Below are 12,879 nucleotides of genomic sequence, written 5' to 3'. Positions count from 1 at the left end.
GCAAAAAGCTGGAAGCAACCAAGGTGTCCATCAACGGATGAATGGGTAAATAAATTGTGGTATATTCACACAATGGAATACTATGCATCCATAAAGAACAGTGATGAATCTGTGAAACATTTCATAACATGGAGGAACCTGGAAGGCATTATGCTGAGCGAAATGAGTCAGAGGCAAAAGGACAAATATTGTATAAGACCACTATTATAAGATCTTGAGAAATAGTCAAAACTGAGAAGAACACATACTTTTGTGGTTACGAAGGGGGGAGGGAGGGAGGGAGGGAGAGGGTTTTTTGTTGATTAATCAGTAGATAAGAACTGCTTTGGTGAAGGGAAAGACAACACTCAATACATGGAAGGTCAGCTCAATTGGACTGGACCAAAAGCAAAGAAGTTTCCGGAATAAAATGAATGCTTCAAAGATCGGCGGAGCAGGGGCGGGGGTCTGGGGAAAATGGTTTGAGGGGACTTCTATGTCAATTGGCAAAATAATTCTATTATGAAAACATTCTGCATCCCACTTTGAAATGTGGCGTCTGGGGTCTTAAAGGCTAACAAGTGGCCATCTAAGATGCACCAATTAGTCTCAACCCACCTGGAGCAAAGGAAAATGAAGAACACCAAGGTCACACGACAACTAGGAGCCCAAGAGACAGAAAGGGCCACATGAACCAGAGACCTACATCATCCTGAGACCAGAAGAACTAGTTGGTGCCCGGCCACAATCAATGACTGCCCTGACAGGGAGCACAACAGAGAACTCCTGAGGGAACAGGAGATCAGTGGGATGCAGACCCCAAATTCTCATAAAAAGACCATACTTAATGGTCTGACTGAGACTAGAGGAATCCCGGCGGCCATGCTCCCCAGACCTTCTGTCGGCACAGGACAGGAACCATCCCCGAAGACAACTCATCAGACATGAAAGGGACTGGTCAGTGGGTGGGAGAGAGATGCTGATGAAGAGTGAGCTAATTATATCAGGTGGACACTTGAGAGTGTGTTGGCAGCTCTTGTCTGGAGCGGGGATGGGAGGATAGAGAGAGAGGGAAGCTGGCAAAATTGTCACGAAAGGAGAGACTGAAAGGGCTGACTCAATAGGGGAAGAGCAGGTGGGAGTACGGAGTAAGATGTATGTAAACTTATATGTGACAGACTGATTGGATTTGTAAACGTTCACTTGAAGCTTAATAAAAGTTAATAAAAAAAAAAAAGAGGACCCTGAACTCCAGATGGGCCGCCACTTACCTGCAACTTTGTAAGAGCCTGAGGAGAGGACCCAACTCTGCTGTGCCTGGACTCTTGACCCACAGAAACTGAGATAATAAACGTATGATGTCTTAAGCCACTAACTCTGTAGTAAATTGTTATGCAGGCAAAAAAAAAAAAAAACTCTACTACATTACTGAATCATTTCTACAGGATTGTTCTAGGTTCCATGAAGGAGGGACTAGTCAGAGTTTCTCCGAAAAACCTGTGAAATTATGCTAAACTTCTCCAAATCAGCAAGCACAACTATCATATGGGCTGGTTTATTACTAAATTCTGGTCACCTATTACCAAACAAGGCCAGAGCAGTGGAAAGCCAACAGAATGTGCTCACCTTGGCAAGAGTGTCCTCCAGTGCCCTAGTCACATCCTGCGCCAGAGCCATGGGGCAGCAGAGGCGCAAGTCATTGAAGGCGACCAGAATATTGTTGAGGAAGCAGGCAAGGGGTGGAAAGTCTAACAGCACCATGGGTGGCTGCAGTGTCCCCGGCTGAGTCACCGGCATGGCAGCAGGAATGTTACTGCTGCCCAGGATGGCTGGAATCAAGATGAGAGTGTAAGAGTTCATTTCATCCTGGAACTTCTGCACAGCTTCCTGAATGGCTCTTTGGAAGGTGCTGATGGCCACCCGCTGGAAAACAGGAGCCAACTGGCCCCAGAAATCAGCCCCTACTCAACTGAAGGAAAGCCCAAAGTACATGCACTGGCCTAGCAGGGAGTCCAGCCGGCCGCCTACCCCCCAGTGAAGGTCGGCCTCTAGCACCTGCAGGAACTGTGAGACTTTCTGTAGCACCCAGCCATGGAAGATGGCACTGTCATTCACAGTGTGCTCCCCCTTGACAGGGAGCAGCAGTGGGTCCTCATCTGAGAAGGCACGGTACTGGGTGATGATATCGAAGAGGTGGACTCGGCAGGCCTCAATGGTTTTTGTGATGTGAAAATAGGGATCATCATTGGGGATGGCAGTCAGGATGGAACGCAGCCAAGCATCTCGCGCCTGAAGAAACTTCACCCTCAGCTCAGCCTCTGTGAAGACATCCATGCGCCACAGGTAGCCAATGACACGGAGGCAGGCGGAGAGCTGGATGTTGGTTCTCAGCTGTTGGATCAGCTGGCTCAGCATCAGCTGCATGGACTGGCGCACTTCGTTCACAATGCCCTGACAACACAGGGGGTTAAGTTATACCACGCTGGTGAAAACACTCACTGGAACACGTTCCACTAACCCTGAACACTGCAGACTACCACTTCCACTGGTTTCCTGACATAGGAAGTTGTTTTCCTAAAAGTGATGCTTCCAGGCTCACCAACAAAGATCTGGTTGGGCCACTCACTTACTTAAATGCTTAAAACGCTCCAATGACTTCCCATTGTAATCAATAAAGTTCAACCATTCACCTGGTCTGGCTCTGCAAAAAAAAAAAAAAAAAAAAAAAGCACTACAAAATGATATTAATCAACTCACATCTATCAATAATTAAACTGAATGTAAATGTCCTAAATGCTCCCGTAAAGAGACACAGAGTGACAGAATGGATTAAAAAAATAGGATCCATCAATAAGCTGTCTACAAGAGACACACCTTAGAAACAAAGACATAAATTTATTAAAAATGAAAGGATGGAAAAAATAGATCAAGCACATAACTACCAAAAAAGAGCAAGAGTGGCAATACTAATCTCAGATAAAATAGATTTTAAAACAAAATCCATCATAAAAGACAAAGAAGGGCACTATGCAATGATTAAAGGGACAATCTGTCATGAAGACTTAACCATAATAAACACCATTGCACACAATGACAGGGCTCCAAAATACATAAAACAACTCTAACAGCACTGAACAGAGAAATTGACAGCTCCACAATAATAGTAGAAGGCTTCAACAAACCACTCTTGGTAAAGGACAGAACATCTAGAAAGAAACTCAGCAAAGGTACAGAGGAGCTAAAGGGCACAATCAGCCAACATGACCTCATAGAAATATAAAGAACACTCCACCCAACTGCTGCAAAGTACACATTCTTTTCCAATGTACATGGAACATTCTCCACGTCTTAAGCACAGAGCAACCTCAACAAAATCCAAAATATTGAGATAATACAAAGTATCTTCTCTCACCATAATGCCATCAAGGTAGAAATTAACAACAGGAAGGGCCAGAAAAAAAATCAGTTACATGGAAACTGAATATCACCCTGCTTTAAGCCACTGGGTAATAGAAGAAATCAGAGATGGAATCAAAAATTCCTAGAATCAAACAAGAATGAAAACACATCATACCAAAACCTTTGGGAAACAGCAAAGGCAGTCCTCAGAGGCCAATTTATAGCAATAGATGCACATATCAAAACAGAAAGGGACAAAATCAAAACATTAGCTACACAACTTGAACAAACAGAAAGAGAACATCAAAAGTGGACCACAGCCACCAGAATAAAGGACATAACAAAGATTAGAGGAGAAATAAATGTAATACAGAATAGAAAAACAATAGAAAGAATCAACAAAAACAAAAGTTGGTTCTTTGTAAGGATCAACAAAGTCTACAAACCACTGGCTAAACTGACAAAAGGAAAACACGAGAAGATGCAACTAACCCAAGTAAGGAATGAAATGGGGGACATTACAACACGCCCAACTGAAATAAAAAAGATCATAACAAATTTCTATGAGAAATTATACTCCAACAGGTTTGGAAACCTAGAGGAAATGGACAAATTAATAGAAACACACTACCTACCCAAACTAACACAAAATGATGTTGAAAATCTGAACAGACCCATAACAAGAAAGAGATTGAAAAGGTAAAGAAAAAAAAACTCCCAACCAAAAAGAAGGCCTGGCCCAGATGGCTTTACTGGAAAATTCTACCAAACATTCAGAGAAGAGCTTATACCAGTGTTACTCAAACTATTTCAAAACATAGAAAATGAAGCAATAGTTCAGAATTCATACATAAATCTGATACGAAACCAGGCAAAGATACCACAAAAAAAAAATTACAGACCAATATCTCTCATGAATATAGATGCAAAATTTCTCAATAAAATTCTAGCCAATATAATTCAGCATCATATCAAACAAATAATACACCACAACCAAGTAGGATTCATACCAGGTAAGCAAAGATGGTTCAGCATTAGACAAGCAATCAACATATCCATCACATAAATAAAAAGAAAGAAAAGAATGACATGATCATCCCAATCGATGCAGAAAAGGCATTTGACAAAGTCCACTACCCATTCCTGATAAAAACTCTCAATAAAATAGGTATGGGAGGAAAGCTTCTCAACATAATAAATGGCATCTATACAAAACCAAAGGCCAATATCATTCTTAATAGAGAGGAGCTGAAAGCATTCCCCCTGAGAACAGGGACAAGACAAGGATGCCCTTTATCACCACTCCTATTTAACATTGTGTTGGAAGTCCTAGCTAGAGCAATAAGGCAAGAAACAGAAATAAAGGGCCTCCAAATTGGCAATGAAGAAGTTAAACTTTCTCTATTTGTGGATGATATGATACTATACATAGAAAACTCAAAAGACTCCACGAGGAAACTACTGGAACTAATAGAAAAATTCATCAGAGTTGCAGGGTACAAAATAAACAGACAAAAATTACTTGAATTCCTATATGTCAATAAAGAGAATGATGAAAAGGAAACCAGGAAAACAATATTCAAAATAGCCCCTAAGGAAAAAAAATACTTGGAAATAAATATAACCAGGGATGTAAAAGACCTATAACAAGGAAAACTACAAAACAGTACTACAAGAAATCAAAAGAGATCTGCATAAATGGAAAAACATACCAGGCTCATGGATAGGTAGACACAACATTGTGAAAATGACAATTCTACCCAAAGCGATTTACAAGTACAATGTGATACTGATCCATATACCAACAACCTTCTTTAAAGAGATGGAAAAACTTATCACTAACTTTATATGGAAAGGGAAGGAGCCCCAGATAAGTAAAGCACTACAGAAGAAGAATAAAGTAGGAGGATTCACACTACCTGACCTCAGAACCTACTGTATAGCTACGGTAGTCAAAACAGCCTGGTACTTGTATAAGGACAGATACATGGACCGATGGAACAGAATTGAGAACGCAGATATAAATCCCTCCACCTAGGATCACCTGATCTTTGACAGGGGACCATCAAATGGGGAAAAGACAGCCTTTTTTAAAACGGTGCTGGCAAAACTGGATGTCCATCTGTAAAAAAAGGAAACAGGACCATACCTCACACCATATACAAAAATTAACCCAAAATGGATCAAAGACCTACATATAAAGCCAAAAATCATGAAGTTCTTAGAAGAAAAAAGTAGGATCAATGCTAGAGGCTCTAATACACGGCATTAACCAGATGCACACCACATCCAACAACATACAAGTTCCAGAGGATAAGCTAGATAACTGGGATCTTCTAAAAATTAAACACTTATGCTCAACAAAAGACTTCACGAAAAGAGTAAAAAGAGAACCTAAGGACTGGAAAAATTTTTTTGCCTATTACAAATCAGACCAAGGTCTAGTCTCTAAAATCTACAAGAAAATCCAACACCTCTACAACAAAAAGACAAATAATATAATCCAGTTTAAAAATGGGCAAAGAAAATGAACAGACGCTTCACCAAAGAAGACATTCAAATGGTCTACAGACACGTGAGGACATGCTCATGTTCTCTAGCCATCAGGGAAATGCAAATCAAAACCACAATGAGATACCATCTCAACCTGCCATTACTGGCACGAATCAAAAAAACAGGAGATAACAAATGTTGGAGAGGCTGAAGGGAGATTGGAACTCTTATGCACCACTGGTGGGAATGCAAAATGATACAACCATTTTGGAAAACGATATGGTACTTCCTTAGAAAGCTAGAAATAGAAATACCGTATGATCCAACAATCCCACTCCTAGGAACATATCCTAGAGAAATAAGAGTTGTGACATGAATAGACATATGCACACCCATGTTCACTGCAGCACTGCTCACAATAGCAAAAGAATGGAAACAACCTAGATGCCCATCAACAGGTGAATGGATAAAAAAAAAAAACTGTGGTACATACACAAAATGGGGTATTACAAAAAAAAAAAAAACCCTGCTGCCATCGAGTCAATTCTGACTCATAGTGTCCCTATAAGACAAAGTAGAACTGCCTCATAGAGTTTCCAAGGAGCACCTGGTGGATTCAAACTGCCAACCTTTTGGTTAGCAGCCATAGCTCTTAACCACTACGCTACCAGAGATTCCAATGGAGTATTATGCAACAATAAAGAGCAAAGATCAATCTGTGAAGCGTCTCATAACATGGATGAATCTGCAGGGCATTATGCTGAGTGAAGTAAGTCAATCACAAAAGGACAAATATTGTATGAGACCATTATTGTATGAGACCGCTACTGTAAACAATATTGGATGGTTACGAGGGAGGAGAGGGGTGATGTCTTAGTCATTCAATGCTGCCATAACAGAAATATCACAAGTGGATGGCTGTAATAAACAGAAATTTATTTCCTTACAGTAAAGTAGGCTAAAAGTCCAAATTAAAGGCCTCAGCTCCAGGGGAAGGCTTTCTCTCTATGTCGGCTCTGGAAGAAGGTCTTTGTCCTCAATCTCCTCATGGTTGAGGAGCTTCTCAGGTGCAGGGAGCCAGGGTCCAGAGGACTCATTCTGCTCCTGGTGCTGGTTTCTTGCTGTTATGAGGTCCCCAACTCTCTGCTTGATTCCCTCTCATTTATCTCTTGAGAGATAGAAGGTGGGTGCAGGCCACAGTTCAGGGAAGCTCCCTTTACCTTGGATCAGGGATGAGGCCTGGGTAAGTGTGGTGTTACAATCCCACCCTGATCCTCTTATCCACAGGCAGAGATTATGATCCACAACACACAGGAAAATCACAAAATGGAGGACAACCACACATGGCCTAACCAAGTCGACACACATTTTGGAGGGGACACAATTCAATCCATTACAGGTGGGGGTGGAAAAAACACTTAATAGATAAGTTGAAATTTTGATGAAGGGTAAGACGGTACACAATACTGGGGAAGCCAGCACAACCTGCACAAGGCAAGGCCATGATAGCTCCATAGTTACATCCAAACTCTCTGAGGGACCAAATTGCTGGGCTGAGGGCTGTGGGGGCCATGGTCTCAGGGAATATCTAAATCAATTGGCATAACACAGTTTATAAAGACAATGTTCTACATTCTACTTTGGTGAATAGCGTCTGGGGTCTTAAAAGCCTGTGAGCAGTCACCTAGGATACTCCACTGGTCTCATGCCTTCGGAGGAAGGAAGAATGAAGAAAACTAAAGATACAAGGGGAAAATTAGTCCAAAGGACTAATGGACCACACATACCACGGCCTTCACCAGACTGAGTCCAGTACAAGATGGTGCCCAGCTACCACCGCTGACTACTCTGGCAGGGATCACAATAGAGGATCCCGCAAAAAGCTGGACAAAAATGTACAACAAAATTTTCTAACTCAAAAAGAAAGACCAGGCTTGCTGGCCTGACATATATTGGAGAAACCCTGAGATTATGGCCCCCAGATATGGCCAAAGATTGAACAGACTCATAGAACAAAACAAGACTAAAGGGGTGCACCAGCCCTGGGGCAGGGACTGGAAGGCAGGAGGGAATAGGAAAGCTGGTAATAGGGAACCCAGGGTTGAGAGAGAGAGTGTTGACAGGTCTTGGGGTTGTTAACCAATGTCATAGAACAATGTGTGTATTAACTGTTTGATGAGAAACTATTTTGTTCTGTAAACCTTCATCTAAAGTGCAATTTAAATAAATAAATAAGAGTAGATAGAAAAATACAGAAAACTAGGTAATAGAAAACATAAAATAGAAAATAATCATAAATTGATCAAAAAGTCAAAAGTTGCTTCTTTGGAAACTTAAGTTGAAAAACCTTTAGCAGACTAATCAACAAGAAAAAAAAAACAGAAATTAAAAACATCAGGAGTAAAAAAGAGAACACTGCATATCCTATAGAAATGACAAATGTAAGAAGATAATGTGAACAATAAATATTAAAATTTAGAAAAAATGGACAAATTCCTAGAAAAAACACAATTTACTGACACTGACACAAGGAAAAACAGAAAACAAACCTCTGAACAAATCCTGTGTCTATTTTAAAAAATCTTATCTATAATTAGAACCTTTCCCTCAAATAAAATCCAGGCCCAATGACTTCATTGGTAAATTCCTAATATTTAAGTTAAAAACTAAACAAATTAAACCTAAAGTCTTCTAGAGACTTTCCAACTAAATTTATGAGGCAGGCCAGCATATCCATTAAGCCAAAACCTGAGAAGAACATTACAAGAAAAGAAAATTACAGCCATTATATGGTTAATATAGACACAAAAATCCTAAATAAAGTATTAACAAATCAAATTCAGCAAAATATAAAAGATATCATGACCAAAGGATGTTTATTGCAGGAATCAATTTAGTATTTGAAAATCAATCAAACAGCAGGTAGCCCCCAACTTACAATGGCTCTCTTATAAGCTGGTTCAGACATAAGTCGAACACCTCATTTATTTTTTTATTTCACATTTTTATTGCCTTTTATTGTCAATATCTTTGTAAATCATAACATCGAACAGCTGTAAGTGAACATCTGAGAATGATAGCATCAGCAAAATATACACTGCAACATTGTGTGTAGCACATGTTGCTAACAATGAGGTGTACACACACCAGAAAACAAATGGTCATAACTTCAGTATGCCATAAGCCGGAGACTACTTGTAATTCAAAACATTAGCAGGATAAAAAAGAAAAACCCGTATGTTATCTAAGAATATGCATAAAAACCATTTGATCAAATTAAAAACCTATCACAATAAAAATGCTCACAAACAAGTGATTGATGAAAATATTCTTAATCTGATAAAGGGTAATGAGAAAACATTAATAGTTAACATTATACTTAATTTGAAATACTGAATTGTGACCCTGGGATTGTGAGAAAGGCAGTATTCAACATCGTATTAGAGTCTCTAGCCAGTACAATTATCCAAGAAAAAGAAAGAAAAGATATACAGATTGGAAAGAAAGAAAAGAAACTCTCATTATTTGCAAATGACATGATTTTGCTTGTAGAAAGTCCAAAGGAATCTACAAACTATTCATAGTAATAAGTACATTTTAGAATGGTCTCTGGATATAATATCCATACAGAAATTAATGTTATTTCTACATACTATCAACAACAAAAAAAATCATTGAAAAATGAAATTTAAAAATACCATTTATGATAGCACCAATAGACATCAAATGGAGCAAATGTAATAAAACATATGCAAGACCTATATACTGAAAACTATAAAACATTGCAGAAAGAAACAAAAAAAAGACAATAATATATGGGAAAAATATGATGTTGATGGATTAGAAGGCTTAATATTGTTAAGAACTTTTCCCTTCAAATTAATCTATAGATTCAATGAAATCACAATCAAAATTCCAGCAAGTTTTGTGTGTGTGTGTAAGGAAATTGACAAGATGATTCTAAAATACATATAAAAATGCAAAGGCCCTAGTATAGCCAAAGAAATCTCAAAATAGGACAAAACTGAAGTACTTACACTAACAGATATCAAAGCTTATTATAAAGCTACAGTAATTAAGACAATGTATTATTGGTGAAAGCATAGAGAAATAGACTAATGAAACTGAATAAATAGTTTAGAAACTGACTCACATGTGTATAATCATTCGATTTACAACAAAGCTACCACTATAATTCAGGGGAGAAATGATGGTCTTTTCAATCCAAAAAAAAAAAAAATCCATTGCTGTCAAGTCAATTTAGACTCTGTCAGCAAGTAATGATGCATATTCTATTGAAGTAAAAGCAGTCCAAACTGAAGTTTTGAAAACAGTCCAAACTGGGGAAATGTCTTATCTCACAAAGTAAAACAAATGCTCTACTGTGATGGAGCTGCTGAGACATAGTGTGAGAACAAAGAATTTAAGGTATGTAATTATGATTTTTTTTTTTTTTTTAATTATGATTGGAAGTTACAAACTTAGGCCAGGTGGGATCATTGGAAACAGGAGCTCGAAAGAGATTGGTTTATCAGAGTATGTGTGCATTCTGGATTGGTGGCTTACAGTTAAGCTGTTTGTTTCAAGACTCCTTGGGAACAAGCTGCAGATAAGCTGTTTGTTCTAAGTGACCTTGGGAACAAGCCATAGAGATGAACTGTTTTAAGGCTACCTGGGAATAAGTTAACAACATTCTGGTGATTAGTGAGTTGAGATAGTTGAGGGTGGGCTGTCTGGAAGCAGGCCTTTTGTATGTGGACTCCAGGGCTTGGATACAGTGATTGCAGAAGTACATGCTTGCAAGGACATCACAAGGAGGTCACAAGATGATTACATTATGGATTCTATGGGAACAGAGGGTAAAGATTAACTTGTTTAGGGGAAAGTTCTCCTGAGAACATCTTACACAAAGGGTTTCTATATTATTGCTTCTCTTAACTTCATATGATGTGATTTTTACATTCTGTAACCTAGCTACAGAGAAAAATATTTCCTTGCCATATGATTAAGTCTGTACAAAGATTAAGTGTTGCTATGGCAAAAACAGAAAAAGCAAAATGGAGTCTGACCGAAACCTGAGCCAGCTTTTTCAGATTACCGGGCACCTTAATTTTAAAAGCCCTTACACAATCCCTCCCTTTGACCAAGATTTTCAAGAGAAACTTGATCACTTTATCAACCACCATTGAAAAGAGTGACTTCTTCTGCATGGATTTCAGGCATGCAGTTATTTTGGATGGCTGCCCATCCTCGTGAGCCTTTGAGACCCCAGGTACTACATTTAGGCCATGGGTTGTTTGGCAAGTTCTTGGGGTAGCCAGGCACCATCCATCAAGTTGACAACTTCACAATGCTATAGCTTTAACTTCTTGCTTCTGTGGTCTCTTTATGTAGAGTTAGTGTAGGGCAAGGCCATATTACAGGAAATACCTGGGTTCTGAAGGGCTAGCTCAGGACTGAGCTTGAGTCTGAAATATGAGTACTGTCAATATTCACTACTCTTTTCATAGGCATTACATTGGATTTTTGAGTTATAAAATTTGTAAAACATTTCATACATTTAATTACTACTAGAATAACAACTGTGGTAAATACCAACAAACCAGTGAGTAAAACAAAGTGAATACAAGATAATACCCCTTAGGTAACCAACTGAAGATATCAAGAAAGGGAGATTTGGGCATAGGAAGCACATGGAGCCAAACAGCCTTCTGGCTTATCTGTCTAATGTCTTTTTTCATCTCTCTTGATGTACTTATCCATGAGCAGCAGGAGGTGTTAGCAATAGCACAGACTCCTCCTTGCTGGCCAGGATAAAATCAAGAACTATTCTATAATCTAGCACAACTTTGATAAATGAGTTTAAAGAATTTTGTTGAGATGTCATTTCATCAACAACATCACTACCTATCCATGGTAGGTGATAGGTTACAAATAGATCTTTCAAGCTCAGGGATACCACAGACTGCTAGGAGGCTCAGAGGAACATGTATCCATCTCCTCAGTCTTCCTACTATAGACCCAACAATCTCCCTACAGGATCAGGTGAAAATTTTTAAACCATGTGTTCACTGAATAGATTTGTTGCAAGCATGGAGGGCTAGTGGAACTCCCAGCATTCCTAAGGTGCACTGGCCATTCATATTCCATCCAACTAAACAAAGTAAGGCCCAAAATAAAAGGTTTGACATCAGAATTTTTCTCTAGTTTAACACTCCATATAGGAACACATACCCATAAGGGGCACATATCTCTTCAGCTCTGGTTCAAATAGAGAGAAAAGGAATAGTCCGGTTTACTTTTTCAAGCCATTTTCCAGTAAGGGAGTCATTACACATAGACAAGCTTCCTAATTCCAATTTTTCTTTAAGATAGGAACAAACTGGGGCCTCTGAATCCTGATAATTACAAAAAAAAAAAAAAAAAAAACTGCTAAAATCAGTATAATACCTGTTGTTGGCGAAAAAAGCAATAGGATATCTGTCACCATAAATGACACCAGGACAGGTGAATGCATGGGCAAGATAAAAGCAAGTCACTGAGGGATAAACAGGGGAATTAAATGCCATAACTTGATGTAGATGGCTCATCTGACAATGGTGCTGGCATTGATAGCAGCAGTAGATACGTGTCTATAGCTGAAAATGGGCAACACTAATGGATCAGAATTATCATGTACAATTTGTGGAGAAGGGTGATAAATCCAACATTCAGTTAAGTTACTGGCGCTTGCCACTGATTGGGCAAGTTTAACAAAGGCATTTTCATGCCAAGCCTCAATGGAGGTTATGATTATGACAAAGAGATATTCTGAGAAAAGCTTCATAGGGAAGGAAAACTGCCTAAAATAATAAAAAAGCATACAAATTGCAGTAAGTATGAAATAATTGCCTTTGGTTACTGGCATATATGAGAATAAAATACTTGAAAGGAGGCAAAAGATAAGAATAGTTCCAATACTAAAGGGGAAGCTGTAAAACAACAGGGATGAATGTATTTATTATCAAT

General features: G+C 38.9%; 1 pseudogene; it reads right to left on the bottom strand.

Annotated features, from left to right (window-relative positions):
- Positions 1-1,551: 1,551 nt before the first annotated feature.
- Positions 1,552-12,879, bottom strand: part of LOC126067943 (conserved oligomeric Golgi complex subunit 8-like) — a 28,906-nt pseudogene continuing 17,578 nt past the window's right edge.

Source organism: Elephas maximus, chromosome 26 (assembly GCF_024166365.1).
Source record: "Elephas maximus indicus isolate mEleMax1 chromosome 26, mEleMax1 primary haplotype, whole genome shotgun sequence".
In the NCBI taxonomy this organism is placed as follows: Eukaryota; Metazoa; Chordata; class Mammalia; order Proboscidea; family Elephantidae; genus Elephas; species Elephas maximus.
This window is presented reverse-complemented; position numbering and strand designations above follow the sequence as displayed.